The sequence below is a fragment of the Pelodiscus sinensis genome, chromosome 6 (assembly GCF_052426305.1).
Source record: "Pelodiscus sinensis isolate ZL-2025 chromosome 6, ASM5242630v1, whole genome shotgun sequence".
In the NCBI taxonomy this organism is placed as follows: domain Eukaryota; kingdom Metazoa; phylum Chordata; order Testudines; family Trionychidae; genus Pelodiscus; species Pelodiscus sinensis.
The window spans coordinates 72,143,163-72,160,598 of record NC_143057.1 but is presented as its reverse complement, the minus strand read 5'-3'; the positions used below and the strand labels follow the sequence as shown (position 1 = coordinate 72,160,598).

The 17,436-nt window shown below is 50.7% G+C and overlaps 1 protein-coding gene across 6 annotated transcripts in view; it reads left to right on the top strand.

The window, feature by feature from the left end:
• Positions 1–17,436, top strand: part of RHOBTB3 (Rho related BTB domain containing 3) — a 139,067-nt gene that overhangs the window by 32,501 nt on the left and 89,130 nt on the right. The window lies entirely within an intron of this gene.

The following is a 17,436-nucleotide window of genomic DNA, read 5'->3' as shown; positions in this document are numbered from 1 at the left end:
CATAAAGGCTCCCTGCCTGGGTATGTTGAAGTTCCTGTGTGGTGCCCAAGGCATGATCCTATCAGGAAAAAAATTTCTACTTTTTCACATGTTGCTATCGCATTTCTTCTAAGTTTTGCACCAGAATACACTATTTTACATCTTCCTCTTCTGATATCCTAAATCCAGGGGCTTGAAAGATAAACAAAATAAATCTCTGATTTCCTTTGTCTTCAGGCTTATGAAAGATAGAAGATAGTAAAGAAAACCTCAAAAGGTAAGTAACTTTACAATCAGTAGATGGTACAATGGAGGAACCGGACAGGATTCAGTCAGGTTGCTTAGGAACTTCAACCCTAGGGCTACTTATAGCCCTCGAGGATTTTTAGATGGTATTGGGACGGAGCAGTTCCGGAAAGGCCTGGGCCTTCGCCAGAGCAGTCCGAAATGTCCACAATTAGCAGCTTGCGTCTTTAGCTACACCAATACCTGGGCCTTCACCACAACTCGGGAACCTGGACAGCTGAGGTATTATCCAGCAATGATGGTGAGGACCCTCAGTCTCTATTTGACACTCCCACATGCAGTGACTGAGCTACAGACTACACTGAAAGATGTCACAGAGGCCTAAGAATCTCACCACCCTTGAGTCCAACGAAGCAGCAACCGAGGAAGAAGCAACCCGAGCCGTAGGGCGAGAACTCCTTTTAATAGGTCTTTGGCGGGAAAAGGAGGTTTGTGCCGTGTGCACATTAGATGGTGCAGTGCTGAGTGCAGGTGTTTAGTGCTGACAGGTGACGTGTGCAACCTTCAATGCAACCTTCAATGCTGAGTGCAACAGTTCGCCTGGCAGGAAAATCCAGTCCATACCAGTTCCTGTGCCTCAGCTGTCCCAACAGTTCATAGGTGGTAAAATGGAACTGAGGATTCAAAATAGAGGTTGGATTGCACTGTCCATAGCAGCACTCAAATTAATCCCAACAGCATTGAGTGCCCATTTGTGGTGCTGGGGAAAATGTATGCTGAGAGCATCAGCTGTTACATATCTGATTCCTGGTATGTGAACTGCTGAGGGGTGAATTTTGTGGGTGATGCAAAAATTCCACAGTTTTATTGCCTTGGGGCACAGGGATCAAGACCTGGCTTCCCCTTGCCTGTTCCCAAGACAATGTTGTCTGTAAGAACACACGTGTTTGCTGGCAATAGAGGGCAGGAAATGCTGGCAAGCACTGCACACAGCATGCAGGTCTAACAAGTTTATGTGCAAGGTCATCACTTGAGGAGACCAAAAACCCTGAGTGATCTGTTCATGAAGATGAGCTCCCCAGCCTGTACGTGAAGCGTCTGTAGTGATTGTGCGTGAGGGATGATGTGGGAGGAATGGAATCCCCATGCAGAGATTGGATTGTTCGGTCCACCAGAGGAGGGATGCCTTGACCGCGTGAGGTCTGGTAAGCAGGAGCAACGTGGGGTGCTGTAGAGATTTTTATACTGTGGAGAACCAAATCTGTAGGCAACACATGTGGAATCAGGCATGCGGTACCACAAAGGCTGTAGCTGACATATGACTGAGAAGCTGTAAACAATCCTTAGTTGTGGTTCATGTGGTAAAATAAAGTGTTGTAGCCAGAGTTTGGACGGCAAGAAACCTGTTGTGAGGTAGATAGGCTCATGTTAACATGGAGTCCAGATGGCCCAAATAAACTGTATGATCTGGGAGGGACAGATAGATGACTTTTCCCAGTTTATTCAGAGGCCAAGCTTCTGAAAGCCCTGTATGGTTATTGCAGTCATGCATGCTGCCTCGGACTGCGATGTGGCCGTGAGCAGGCAGTCATCAAGATAAGGGAATATAATTATTCCCATGGAGTGAAGAAATGCTGTGATTATGGTGAGCACTTTGGAAAAAACTTGAGGAGCCATAGATGGACCAAACGATAGGACTCGATATTGGTAATAATCCAGGCCTACCATGAGCCTTAGGAACCTCCTGGGAGCAGGATGTTTTAGAACATGAAAATAAGAATCCTGGAGGTCAAGGGCTGAAAACCAGTCCCTTATTTCAATGCCAGGATAATGGTGGATAAAGTGACCATGCGAAAGTGCTGTGTCTTGATGAATTTGTTCAGATTGTGCAAGTCTAGAATGGGTCTCCAGCCTTCTGACTTTTTTTGGGTTAGAAAGTAACGAGAGTAAAACCCTCTACCCCTGTGCTGTCTTGGGACCGGTTCTATAGCCCCCAGATCTAGCAGATGGAGCGTCTCCTGTCATAGCAGAGACTTGTGATCCCTGAAGAGGGATGGGGAGAGAAGGTGAATAGATGGCTTGGAGAGGAAAGGGATGGTGTAACCAGAAAGAATGATGTCAAGCACCCAACTGTCTGAGGTAATAGTGACCCACTGGTGGTAAAATAGGCGGAGGCGGTTTTGGAAGGTGAACATAGTCTCAGTCAACACTGAAACTTCTACGGAGTTTTCCAGGTCCTTGACCAGGGCCTTAAATTTGTTTATTGGCTGACGGTGGTTGAGAGGCTGAGCCTGAAGATTTCCTGCATCTTTGGGGGTGGGTTTGGTTCCTGGTCAGATTATTGTCTGGTTGCTGATTCAGTCAGGCCAGTTAGTGTAGCCATTAATAGGACTGATATCAGTACTGCTTATGTCTATTCGCAGATGTATGGATGTGCAGGGTGCAAAGGGTGGTGCACGAGTCCTTTATGGCAGTGTTTTCCAAATGGTGCGCCGCGGAACCCTGGGATTCTGTGAAGTGGAACTTGGGGTTCCAAGAAAAAATTCTGCTCCCCCACCCCTTGCAGAACCTGTAGGCAGCTCCTGGCTTTGCTGGCGAGGATGGGCTTCTGGGGGTGTGTGTCTTTGACCGCTCCATCACCTACTGTGGCTGCCCCACCCCCACGCATGGCCCCTCCTCACCCTGCAGGACTGCTCTGTTCCGGTGCCTTGCAGCCGCCACCTCCTCTTGTGCAGGCGGCAGCTTTTACAGTGGCTGTTGCTGCTGCTGCTTCTGCTGGAAGGGAGAGAGAGAGGGGTGGTCATAGCCGAGAAGCTGCTCTTGGACCTCGGCATTTTTAAACTGCTGCCTGCATGGAACCTGGCTCAGGCCCTGCTGCCCCCCCCTCTCCAGGGTATGTTTGGGCTCACTGCCCCCCATGTGCTGCTGCTCTCTCTCCCCTGTGCTCCTCCCCAGCCTGCTGGGGAACTGGCAGAGTTTGATTTGGTGGGGAAGATCGGGGTTTCTTCACCCTCCTCTCCCGCCCTGCCAGCCGGAAGCATGACGTGATGCTGCAGCTGTGCTGGGTTCCCTGCTGCTTGGGTGCAGGGGGGACTGAGCTCCCTCCTTCCTCCCTCCTCCCCCCGCCCCTCCAGGAACAAGAGCATGCTGCCTGGAAGCTTTCGCTGCTGCTGCAGGATGCCAAGCCAGGTAAGCATCCCCCCTCATGCCCAGACCCCGCACCCATATCCCCCTCACTCCCCTCCCCCCACCAAGAGCCCGCATTCCCAGCTTACTCTGACACTCTGCCCCAAGTCCCCTCTTGTACCCTCCCTCCTGGCCAGACTCCCTGCCCTAACTCCCCTCTTGTACCCTCCCTTCTTCTTCGGGTAGTGTCCCCATGGGTGCTCCACTCTAGATGTTGGGCTCGTCCCGGTGCCGCAGGTCAGAGATTGTTCAGCCGGACCGTGCATGCACAGTGGCAGCGCGTGCTGTTCGCGCCGTTTGTGAGTTTGCACGCAGTCCGGCTCCCACCAGTTCCTCCTAACCGTTCATGGTCGCAGGTGGAGCAAACCCCTGCTCTTCAGTCTGACCAAAGAAACCTGTAAAAAAATTATAAATAGTTAGATAAAAGTTGATAGTTAGTTAGTTATAGTAGTAGTTATATAGTTCGTTCTAGTTCTTGTTTAAAAAAAAAAAATTTCCCTCAGACTACTAGTTATAATTTCCAATATGCCGGGGTCTCCCAGTTTCAAGAACTGGGCGGCGTGCCGTGATGCAATGCCGGCATCAGATGGACAGTCAACGTGTATAAAGTGTTTGGGAGAGGGTCATATCCCTCAGAAATGCCCACACTGTTCGAAGCTGATGGCCCGGGCCAGACGTGACCGCGAGATGCGGCTTAAAATGCTTCTCTTCAGCAAGGCATTGCAGCCTGCTGACACTGAGCCGCCCAAACCGCCAACTTCTTTGGAGCAAACAGCGGGCAAGAAGTCACCCCCCTGACATTCATCATCAAGAGTATGGGTGACAAGCCAGGTACCTCAAGATCAATGGTGACAAGCACAAGACAAGCCGCAGTATATCAGTTCTGAGCCCTTCCTGCTATGGCACCGGTTCCAGCCCCAAGCCCTGATTCTGCCCCGGTGCCCATAAAATGAAAGTCTACAGCACCGATAACTAGGGCTCCGTTGGCAGTGGTCCTGGCACCGACATCCGTACCTACAACGGTGTTAGGATTGAAAGTTTTATTCTTTTTATATTTCTTATTTTAGGTATAATAATATAGTAGTAATGTAGCAATAATATAGCAATATAAGGCGCGCATATATATATATATATATATATATATATATATATATATATTACTATATATATATATTACTATATATAATTCAACCCAAAAAACTTACCTCTATAAATGTCATCGTTTTCACTCCTGGTGTACTGCCAATAGTCTCGACACGATGTCCATTCCAATCCATTGCATTCTGGACTATGTACTTTACTTGCACCATTCAGGGCTGGGACTCTCGTCTGTAAAAGTTCATCTCTCGGCGATCTCTGTATTTAGACAATCCATTGAGGGTTTTTCAGTATTTGCTCATCCAATGACCAAAAGTTTTTTAAAAGGCATAACAAATCTATACCCTCCATGCAGAAAACCTCCTGCGCTATGGAATTTGGAACTAGTCTTGGACACACTCACATATCTACCATTCAAGCCCTTAGCTACCTGTGACATTGTTACACTCACTATGAAAGTTGCCTTCCTCCTGGCTATAACGGCGGCTCGATGGGCTGGGGAACAGGCTGCTCTCTTGGCCAGTCTGCCCTACACACTGTTTACCAATCAGGGAGTAATACTTTGATCCCATCCTAATTTTTTACCGAAAGTAAATTTGGAATTCCATATTAACGAGCCTATAATACTCCCAACATTCTACCCTAAACCACATATCTCTAGCCATGAAGCCTGCTTACATACCTTAGACATCCATAGGGCCTTGGCTTTCTACCTCGAGAGAACGCGCCCTTTCCGTCAGTTGCAATGTCTCCTATTATGCACAGGCAAACGAGCTAAGGGCCAACCATTGTCGTCACAGCGTATTTCTAAGTTGATTGTAAAATGTATTACAATGTGCTACTCGTTACGCAACAAACCAATACCTATCACAGTGAATGCTCATTCCACCAGAGCAACATCTACCTCGATGGCCTTCCTTAAAGGCATACTGCTGCAAGACATTCACAGCACGGCAACCTGGTTCTTGGACATGACATTTGCTAAACGTTATGCTATTGATGCTATTGCTCGGGACTCAGCACTGGTCTCTGCAGTACTTTCCATAGTATCGAGATCCTAATTTCGATCCCACCTCTGTACACAAGGCCACTGCTCTGTACTCACCTAGAGTGGAGCACCCATGGGGACACTACCCAAAGAAGAAGAGGAAGTTCCTCACTTTGTGCAGTAACGACGGTTCTTCAAGGTGTATGTCCCCGTGGGTGCTCTACCACCCGCCCTCCTCCCCGCTTCGGACTCTCTGCTTATATCTTTCAGGAGTGACCCGATTAGGAGGAACTAGCGGAAGCCAGACCATGCGCAAACTCACAAACGGTGTGAACAGCATGCGCCGCTGACACCTAGAGTGGAGCACCCCTGGGGACACACACCTCGAAGAACCATCGTTACTGCACAAGATGAGTAATTTTATCTTCTGGCGCAGCACCCTGCCCCAAGACCCCTCTTGTACTCTCCCTCCTGGCCAGACAACTCTGCCCCAAGCTTTCTCCTGTACTCTTCTTCCTGGCCAGGACATTGCAGAACATCCTTGTGATTTATACACAAACATCATGAAGTATTTTCCAACCATAAATGACAACAATAACTGGATTTGAAATCCATTAAGTATAACAGGAAAGCCAGTCAGTTTTTCTATGCAAGATTATGAATACCTAATCAAAATCACTTCAGATGGCCAATTAATACAAAAATTTAAAGAAGTTTCTCTGATTACATTTTGGGGTGGCTTATGTCAAGAAAACAGGGTTACTTACCTGTAACCGTTGTTCTTTGAGATGTGTTGCTCATGTCCATTTTAATGAGGTGTGTGCACGCCACGTGCATGGTTTCCTGGAGCATTTTTTCCCCAGTGGTACCCATCGGGCTGGCAGGCCGCCTCCTGGAGAGGCGCCGCTATAATGGAGCATAAATACCCCTGCCGGCCCTTCCCCTCCTCAGTTCCTTCTTGCTGGAGACTCCAATGCAGGAGAGGGAGGGAGGGAGGGAGTTGAATGGACATGAGCAACACATCTCAAAACAACGGTTACAGGTAAATAACCCTGTTTTCTTCTTCAAGTGATTGCTCATGTCCATTCGAATGACGTGACTTACAAGCTGTCCCACTGGTGGTGGGATCAGAGTCGCCTCTTATGAAAAGACACACACGCACAGCTGTGAACCAGAACTAGAACTTTTAATAACACAGCTGAAGAATAACAACACCTGAAGTCAACAACATGGACCACACCAGAGTCATGATCACAATAAACCAACCTGCAGTCTAACATGTACTAACACTCTTTTTTTTTTTTTTTAACAGAACGGAACCCAGGACAGCGGCCCCCCATGCTGTGTCCTCCCAGGCGTGCAGGGTGAGTGCATAGTGCTCTGTGAATGTATGAACAGAGGACCATGTGGCCGCTCTACAAATCTCAAGAATCGGGACCTGCGCCCCAAAGGCCACTGAGGACGCATGTGCCTTAGTGGAGTGTGCTGATACTCCAAGCGGTTCCCTACACGCCAAAGCATAACACTTCCTAATACAGGAAGATATCCACACTGACAGCCTCCGAGCTGACACAGGAAGCCCTTTCATTCGCTCAGCATATGCAATAAAAAGCTGTGATGACTTGCGAAATGGTTTCGTCCTATCTATATAGAACACTAAGGCTTGCTTCACATCCAGGGAATGCAATGCCTGCTCCTTTGGGGAGCGGTGTGGTTTGGGAAAGAAAACCGGGAGGTATATATCCTGTGACATGTGGAAGGCCGACACCACTTTTGGGAGAAACGCCAGGTGGGGGCGCAACCTTACCCTATCTCTAGAAAAGACTAAGTAAGGAGGCTCCACAGTTAGGGCACGGAGCTCCGATACCCTCCGCGCTGACGTAATGGCTATTAGAAACGCCACCTTAAAGCTCAGATACTTAAGCGGGCAGGCACCCAGTGGCTCAAAGGGGGACCCCATGAGATTAGTCAGCACTTAATTAAGGTCCCACTGAGAAACAGGGACTCTGACATGGGGAAACAACTTTTCTAAACCTTTTCTAAACTGCTTAACCGGGGGTCTGTGAATAACAAGCCACCCTCGGAGCTGTCGTGGAAGGCTGTTAAAGCCAGCGGATGCACCCGAATCAATGGGTTGGACAGCCCTGCCCGGTGCAAACCAAACAAATAGTCCAAGACCAAAGGAACAGGGGCCAGTGAGAGGCAAACCCCCTTCTCCGCAGCCCAGACTGAGTTTCCTACTGCCCAGGAGAACCTCCTGCATCACCTGCGAGCACTCCCTTTCAGGGGGCTTCAGCCATGGACAAGCCAAACTGTCAGGTGGAGGGACTGGACATCCGGGTGGTACAGGATGCCCCCTTCCCTGGTCTGCGTGATCAGGTCCCAGTCCAGTGGCAGGCAAACCGGCCTGTCCCCCACCATGTCCTGCAGAATGGGATACCAGAACTGCCTGGGCCAGTCTGGGGCCACCAGAATTACCTGCGACCTGAACAGCCTAATCCTGGTGAGCACTTCGGGGGCCAGGAGGAACGGGGGGAAATGCATACAGCATCCCCCAAGGCCACAGAGAGGTTAGGGCGTCCCCCTTCGAGCCCACACCCAAGTCCAGAAGGGAGAAATACTGCGGGCACTTCCTGTTCTCTGTGGTGGCGAACAGATCCACCTAGGGACAGCCCCACCGACAGAAAAGTTTGATCACCACCTCGTCTTTCAGGGACCACTCGTGGACTCTGAAGGACCTGCTCAGTGAATCTGCCAGCGTATTTGTGCACCCCGGCAAGTACGCCGCTTGTAAGCGGATGCCATGTGCTATGCAAAACTCCCAAAGGAGGGTGGCCTCCCTGCATAGCTGGGATGAGTGGGCACCTCTCTGCTTGTTTATATAGAACACCATGGCTGTGTTGTCCATCAGTACCAAGATTAGGATCCCTGAGAGTAGGCCCAGGAAGAACTCGCAGGCTCTCCTGACCGCCCTCAGGCTCCCGCACATTTATATGAAGCAACCTCTCCTGGGGGTCCCACAGCCCTTGCATCCGCTGCATGAGCAAGTGCACTCTCCAACCATCGTCAGAGGCATTGGTAACTGACCCAATGGCAGTTCCGTGCGGAAGGGGACCCCCGCACAAACCTCGCTCTCCAATATCCACCAGTCTAGCGAGGCCACAACTTCCGGGGAACAGTCAGGATCCCCGCCCTGGCCTGGCTGAATGGCCCCGCCAGCCATGCCTGAAGCGGTGTGTTTCAACCTGGCGTGCTGAACAACATATGTGCAGACCGTCATGTGACCGAGAAGTCTCATACACGTCTGGGCCCTTATAAGCAGGGAGCATCTTAGGTTGGCCACCAATCCCTGGTGGCCTGGAATCTGGATGCTGGGAGGTACACTCATCCCCCCCAACATCTAAGGTAGCCCCCATGAATTCTATGACCTAGGTAGGGGTCAGTTTTGAATTTTCCTCATTGATGACGAGACCGAGACCATTGAAGAGGGCTCATGTGAGACCTATGTGGGCGATCACCTGGTCTCTTGACCTGCCTGATTAGCCAGTCATCTAGGTAGGGGAACACCTGCCTCCCAGCCTCCTGAGGTAAGCTGCCACCACCGCCATACATTTTGTAAAGACCCTTGGTGCAGTCAAGAGTCCAAAGGGGAGCACTGTAAACCGGAAATGGCGGCGGGAGACCACAAACCGGAAGAACCTCCTATGGTCCAGTCGAATAGCCACATGAAAGTAAGCATCCTTGAAAACGAGGGCCGCATACCAATCCCTCTCCTCTAACGCCGGAATGATAGAAGCTAGCGTCACCATCCTGAACCTGTCCTCCTTTATATGTCTGTTTAGGTCCCTGAGGTCCAGGATAGGCTGAAGCCCCGCTTTCAGCTTGGGGATGATAAAGTACCAGGAGTAAAACCCCCTGTCCTCCAGATAGGAAGGGACCAACTCTACCGCTCCCTTCTCCAAGGGCGTGGTCACCTCCTGCTCGAGCAGGGCCCCATGAGATAGATCCCTGGACAGGGACAGGGAGGGGGAGAAGGACTAGTGGGAACCCAAAAAGGGGATAGAGTATCCCCGGGAGATGACATCCAGGACCCACTTGTCTGAAATGATGACTGACCAGGCCCAGACAAACTGGGACAACCGGGTCCTGAAGGGAGGAGAGATTCGGAGGGTCGGTATGCGGTCCCTGGGCGTGCCTTCAAAATGGCTGCTTAGACTGTTGTGGAGGGGATTGGGTGGCGCCCCTGCTCGCATCCGGATGCGGCCAATGCTGCCAAGAACGGGTGTTTGAGCCCTGTGTGCCTGGAAACCCTCCCCTAGGGCCCCGAGGCCTCTGCCTCCAATAGTTAGGGTGCTGGACCTAGGGTAACGGCCTAGCCACAGTCCTATTTGGGAGCTACCTACACTGCAGAGCAGGCGTAGGGATGCCCAAGGACCTAAGCGTGGTCCTGGTGTCCTTGAGGCTATGAAGCCGGAAATCAGTGTTCTCCGCAAAGAGGGACTTCCCATCTAACGGCAGGTCCTGTATGGTGGACTGCAAGTCCATCAGGATCCCAAAGATCTGCAGCCAGGCACTTCGCCGCATTACCACCCCGAGGACATGGTTCTAGCAGCCGAGTCTACAGCATCAAGGGATGCCTGCAGAGCTGTACGGGCTATGGTTCTGCCCTCCATGGAGAGGGCCGAAAACTCCTGCCTGTCTTCCAGGGGCAGTCAGTCACAAAATCTGTCCAACACTTGCCAGGTGTTATAAGTCTACCAACTGAGCATTGCCTGTTGATTGGCAATGCGGAGCTGTACTCCTCCCCTCCCCCCCCCGGTGGCATACACCTTGTGCCCCATCAGGTCCATGCACTTTGGGTCCTTTGCTTTGGGAGAAGGCCCCGTCTGCGGCTGCCCCTCTTTCTGTGCAGCCGCTTGCACCACAATCGAACCTGGCACTGGGTGCGAGTACAGGTGCTTGTGCCCCATCTGGGGGATGTAATATCTCCTCTCCACCCCCTTAAGGGTGGGGGAGATGGAGGCCGGCGTTTGCCACAGCGTTTTCGTGATCTTTGCCACAGTCTTATTCAGCGGCAAAGCCAGCATAGCTGGAGCATCCTCATTGAGGATGTCCACCATGGGGTCAGACTCTTCAGTGACCGGTTCGACATGCACCCCCAAATTGTCCGCCATATGGCAGAGCAGCTCCTGGTGGGACCTGGCATCCATAGCTGGTATGGAAGGAGCTGGGTCCACCAGGGCCTCATCAGGCGATGCCGACGCTGATGACTCTCATCCCACGACCTGCTGCTCTGGTACAACTGGTGCCGGGGACGGCTGCTGCAACTCCAGCGGCTGTTGCAGAGGACCCACCGGTGGCACCTCCAGGGCACCATGCCCCTGTGGGTCTATCCCCATGGGTGATGGTGGGGCCCGAGATAGGGAGGCTGATGGGGTAGAGCGTCTGCAAGACCCACTGTCCGGGAAAGACAAAGGGCGCGGGCCCTGCCACTGATGTCCAAAAGGGCCAGGACTGCTGCATCTGTGATGGCCATGTCTGTTCAAACCCCGGGGGTACCACTCGGTGCCAGGAGATAGATCAGTATCACACCGAATGGCGAGACGAACCCAGGGACTGGAACGACTCTGCTTCAGACTTGGATGACAGCTCCGAAGTCGACCAAGGTGGTGCCGTGGCGGGCTGGCCCTGCAGTAGGCCAGGCCTAAAACATGCCATGGACACGTTTGCCCGTGTGCACGGGGGGCGACATGTGTGCCTCCTGCCTAGGAGGTGCCCGGCACGGTGGCACCGACCCCGAAGCTCGGACTAGCGCTGGCGGTGCTGGGAGCAGCACTGCTGCTGCTGTGCCTCCAGTGTAGGAAACGTCACAGTCAGGGATTGAAGCAGTGCAGGCGCTGACAGCATCAGCAGCACCGAGGGCTGGAACGATGCTGGTGCAGAGGCCAGAGCCAGCACCGGGGCCGGTGTCGGAGCAGGTGTCAAAGTTGAGGCTGGTGCCCGGGCCGGTACCGGCGCTGGGCGTGGGGGTGCCGAAGGCGCACCCCATGCCGACTCAAACAGGCAATGTGTGTCCCATGCCGGCAACATCGGTAGGTCCCCCAACTCAACCGGTGCTGGCCACCTGCCTGGAGGCCTGGGCGACCCCAGGGCCCCCGATGCCTCCGGTGCCGAGGACAAGGACCCCTCGGAGATGGGAGACAGAGGCAAGGTTGCCAGCTCAATCAATTCTTGAGCCACCTCAAATGTCTCTGGCATGGCGGGGCGATGAGCCAGGAGCGGCACTGGGCTTCTGGCCCGATGCGAAGATGTCTTCTTATGCTGGTGCCTGTTGCCCTGCGCCCTCTTCTGTGGCGATCTCCCTCTGGAGACCTTGGACTTCTTCAGTGCCGGGGACTGGGAGCGGTGCCGCGGTGCAGGGCTAGATGGAAGGGGTTTCCCGCACCGACCCCGGTGTGCTACGCACTGAAAGTTCCCCTGAAGGTACCGGCTGAAGCGCTGATTCCATCAGGAGAAGTTTCAAGCGGGAGTCCCACTCCCGTTTGGTACGAGACTTGAACCCCCGACAAATCTTACAGGAATCAATGAGATGGGACTCCCCATGGCACTTGAGACACTCGCGGTGGGGGTCCCATTTTGGCATAGGCTTAGCACAGGCAATGCAAGGTTTGAAGCCCTGAGGGTCTGGCATCCCCGACCCCCAAAGGGGGTAGGGAAAAACAGCAAAGTCCTATCACTAAGGGTATGTCTACACTACCCCGCTAGTTCGAACTAGCGGGGTAATGTATGCATACCTAACGTGCAAATGAAGCCCGGGATTTGAATTTCCCGGGCTTTATTTGCATAAGCCGGCCGGCGCCATTTTTAAATGCCGGCTTGTTCGAACCCCGTGCCGCGCGGCTACACGCGGCACGGGCTAGATAGATAGTTCGGAATGGTTAGCTAGTTCGAACTATCTAGCCCGTGCCGCGTGTAGCCGCGCGGCACGGGGTTCGAACAAGTCGGCATTTAAAAATGGCGCCGGCCGGCTTATGCAAATAAAGCCCGGGAAATTCAAATCCCGGGCTTCATTTGCACGTTCGGTATGCATACATTACCCCGCTAGTTCGAACTAGCGGGGTAGTGTAGATATACCCAAACTTATCTAACACTACTTAACAGCTACTTAACACTACTTGAATAATGGCCAACGGGCAACAATAGAAAGCGGGGAATCTGCACAAGGCAACAAGCTCCAATGACGGTCACGGGTGGTAAGAAGGAACTGAGGAGGAAAAGGACCTGTAGGGGTACTTATGCTCCGTTATAGCAGCACCACTCCAGGGGGCGGCCTGCCGGCCCGACGGGTACCACTGGGTAAAAAATGCTCCGGGAAACCGTGCATGCAGTGCGCGCACACCTCATTCAAATGGACATGAACAATCACTTGAAGAAGAATATTCAGGTTTATCAAGACGTGCAATTCGTCAGTTGTTAAACTTCACTAGCGCATACTTGTGTGAAACTGGGTTCTCAAATTATGCAGCAACAAAAACAAAATACAGGAATCAATTGAATGCAGCATCAGATACGCAAATCCAACTTTTTAGTATTAAACAAAATATAAAAAGAATTTGCCAAGAAAAAAAGAAAAACCATTCTTCACATTGAAAACTGCCAATATAATTCATATTAGTTTTTGAGCTTTATTTTTTTGTACACATTAAATGTGATTTTTGTTTTTAAATATGTGCAGTTAAACTAAATGTTGTTCTGATGACCTTATTTAATAATTGTTCATTATTATTATCCTTATTTGTGGTCTACTTTTTCAGCTCCATATACCAGACTATCTTCCTGGGGGTCTGGGGTATGTGTACATGTGTCATGGTGCTCAGGTCCAGCGGCTCGACAAATTTTTCCTAGGGGTTCCTCGAAATTCTTCCAAGTTTAAAAGGGTTCCATGGCCAAATAAAATTGGGAAACACTGCTTTATGGTATTGAGGACTTTGTTAGTTCTGCCTGCGAACAACTTCTCCCCATCAAAGGGCAAATCCTCAACAGTGGATTGTGTTTCACAAGGGAATGTGGTTGGGGAGAATCAGGAGGCCCTGCACATCACAATAGCAGTTGTTGTGGTCCTACCCACCGTATCTGCGGCATCAAGCGTGGCCTGGCGAGCAGCATGCGAAATAAAATGTCCTTCCACCACTATAGAGGCAAATTGTGGTCTTTTTGCCTCCAGAATCTCATCTGCAAAATCCATCAGCTTGGTGTAATTCTTAAAATCCAGCAAAGCCAAGTAGTTCAAGATCCTAAACTATAAAGTCAAGGATGTGTAGGCCTTGCAACCAAAGAGATTAAGCATCTTACTATCCTTATCTGGTGGAATGGTGCAAAAGCGATGTTGCTTTGCACATTGGTGTGGGGCTTCCACCACTAAGGAGTTTGGTGTCAGGTAGATAAAAAGGAACTCCAAGCCCTTAGCAGGTACATAGTATTTTTTATCAGCCCTCTTTCACATAGGGGATATAGAGGTAGGAGTTTGCCAAATCATGTTGGCAAGATCCAGAATGGCTGGATTGACAGGGAGGGCTATTTTGGACGATGGTGAGACTTGGAGGATGTCTGAGAGCTTGTGCTCAGATTCGGACACTTCCTCCATAGTGATTTTGAGTTCAGTTGCTACCCTCTTAAAGAGCTCATGGAAGTGCATGAAATCATCCACAGGTGAAGGTGTAAGAGGCATCTCGGCCTCCTCAGATGAAGACAAGTTTGTTGTGGGTGATACATCGGTGGGTGATTCCTCCATAACCTGAGCCCTTGAGCTTCTATAGTGAGAGATTGCTGCACAGATGCAGCGTATAAAAACTAGCCTGCTTGTAAGGGCCAAGTTGCACTTGGGCTTCAATAAGGCCATTGTGCAGGATGTGGCCCCAGTGGAGGCATCCAGTGGTATCCATGGAGGCATCCAGTGGTATCCATGGGTCATAAAGCGGCTTGCAGTACTGCATTGTAGGGCTACGATGTGGAGATAAGGAGTCCTGTAAGCCTTCCTCTTCATTGCTGGAGAATTTGTGATAGCACTGGAAACGCTGCTTGAGAAGTCATGGGTCTAGAGTAGGGGTCAGCAACGTTTCAGAAGTGGCATGCCAAGATTTAACTTACTCACTTCAATTTACAGATATGTGTGCTGGAGGGAGAAGGAGAAGGCTGGGTACAGTGACCATATTTTCTGAACTAGCTGTAGCTAGAGAGAATGGTCTAATTTAAATTATTAAACAGATTAAGTGTTTTAACTTTTTCATGTTAGTTTATCAAACTTGATTTTAAATAAAGTAAAATATTAATTTATGTTCAACACAAAAGGTTTCAATACTTTATTTATGGCAGGGGTGGGGAACCTTTTTTGGGTTAGGGGCCACTGACCCACAGAAAAATCAGTTGGGGACCACATAAGTGAGAAGCCCCCCAAAAAAACTCTCCTCTAAACTCTCCCTCCCCCCCCCCGACCCTCACTGATGTGGCCCCCAACTGAGACATCGCACTCCTCTGGCACTCCACCCCATGGGGTGAAGGGAAGAGACAGGGAGGACTGAGATTCAGGGCTTCCCATAGGCCACATTTACTTTTCTGGGGTTCCGGAGATACTGGATTTTGTGGACCATCTTAGCTCTGGGGTAGAGACAAAAATGAGGGGTTCAATATGCAGGATGGGACTGCCAGCAAGTGGGATAAGGATGCAGGATCCGGGCAGCAGGAGGTGAGGAGATCAGGGTCTGGAAGGGAGTGTGGTGGCAAGAGACGGGGTGGGTGGAGGCATGAGGGGGAGTTTGAGAATGGGAGGGGGTTAGGGGAGTAACACAGAAAAAAGGTGAGAGGGTGAGAATGCAGCCAGATAGCTAGTTGGGGAGGGAGGCAAAGAAGTGGGGAGTATAAGAAAGTGCAGCTTCTGAAAAAGTAAAATTGTATCTCCCCTCACATCTTCTCTCTGCTCCAGCCTCACTCCCCTCAATCCCATGATCCCCCCCCAGCCTGATCCCCTGCATCGCCCCATCCCGTCTCACTGCAACACCTGCCCCTGCATCCTCCGTCACCCCCCCTCTTATCCCACAACCCTGTGACTCCAGTGTGCACACCGGCACAGCAACAGAGCTGGGACTCGCAGCCCCCTCGAGCAGTGCTGGGATGAGGAGGGACCAGGGAGGAGGGCAGAGTCACTTCCCTGCAGTCCTTAGCCAGAGCTCACCCCTTACCTGCTGACTGCTGCTCTGGGGCTGGTTCCAGCCTGATCAGGCGTAGTGAGGCACTGAGGAAGGGGCTTCCATCCCCTTACACAGCTTGTGGGGAGCAGCGAGAAGCAGTCTGGGTCCTCGGGCCCCACAGAGGCAGCAGCAGCTTGTGACCGGCTCACTCAGCCCCAGATCTGCAGAGCAGCTCCAGACCTACCCCTTCTGGTGCAGAACCTGTAGCAAGGGGGGTGGGGGATGTTAGCTTCTAGGAGCTACATGCCCAGGCTGGGCAGGGAGCAGCCCCAGGGATGCAGAGCCCAGTGCGGAGTCACACCGCCCACTCTGGTTGCCAGGCTGCTCCACCCCTACACGCCCATGCCTCCCCTACCCCGTTTGCTAAGTATGTGTGGCACCAGTCATCCCCTAGTGCACCCAATTCCCTCCAGAGCCTTCACCCTCTCCCCCAAGTTCCCCATTCTGCCAAAAAGTTTCCCCGCCCATCCAGGCCCCACACTCCCTCTCATAGCTTACATCCAGGACCTCCAACCCAAGGGCAGAACCTACACCTTTACCTCCTCCTTGAACCCCCATTTCTTCCCAGAGCCTACACCCCAGATCCCATCCTGTACTCCAATCCCAACTCCATCCGAGGCCCAGTCCCACCCCTTCAGCATCCAAACTCCTTCCCAGAGTCTGCAGCCTCTGCTGCCCCCCTAATCTCCTGCTTCAGCCCAAAGCCTGCACCCAGCAGCACCCAAACTCTCTCTCTCTCTCAAGCCCTCCCCTCTCCACCAAACAAACTCCCTCTCAGAATCATAGCCAGATGTCGGGGGAGGGGGAGAAAGTTAGAGTGGGGGAAGGGTGCAGGCTCTAGGCAGTCTGGGTACCATCAAAATTTCTGCAAACTTGCCGCTCCTGGCCTCTTGAACTAATTAACTGACACAAGAAGTAATTTGTCATCCTCTGCATGGAACAGCCCAAGTATAGCAAGAGGCGTACTTTGGCAGAATGTTTCAGGGACATTTCCTGGCAGCAGAGGAATGGTGAGAGTAAAAAATCTTGGGTTCCATTTCAGGTTCTGGAGAGCAGTATGCTGATTGAGTAAAATAAGCAGGAGTTAGGCATAGCTGGGCAGATGCCAGGCATGTTCCAGTTTTATTTTTAATTTGACTGACTAGTTTGATTGTTATATTGAGTTACTAGTGAAAAGAAATATTTAACTACATCACAAGGAAAATAAGGATTTATAATAGAAGCATCAATTCAACATTAAAGTACATTACAGCTAAGAAAAAGTTCACTTCCATTATAATTACAGTACAGTTATAAAATTTTGTCTCCTGTAGTCAATATGTCAAACTTTTATTTCAATAAACATGTTTGAACAAGTACTGCCATGAAGATATAATGTGGTATATATAACAATACAAGGCAAACAAAACCAAACCCAAACAAACAACTATCCTTCTGAAAAATAAAAACTAAGCAAAGTATAACAAAGAATAAACAAGTATAAATTAATGCATTTCACTAAAATATGAAGAGTTTGGAAAAGATATGGAAAAAATTCAAGGTCTTAATAGACGTTGAAAACTAGTAATAAAAAATGGCAAAAACAATAACATTTTCTAACATCATCTTGTCAATACACTAATAAAAGTCCATATTTTCCCTTTTGTAGTTACTGTCTACCTCTGTAGAAAGTATATTTCCCATAGCTTATTCTCA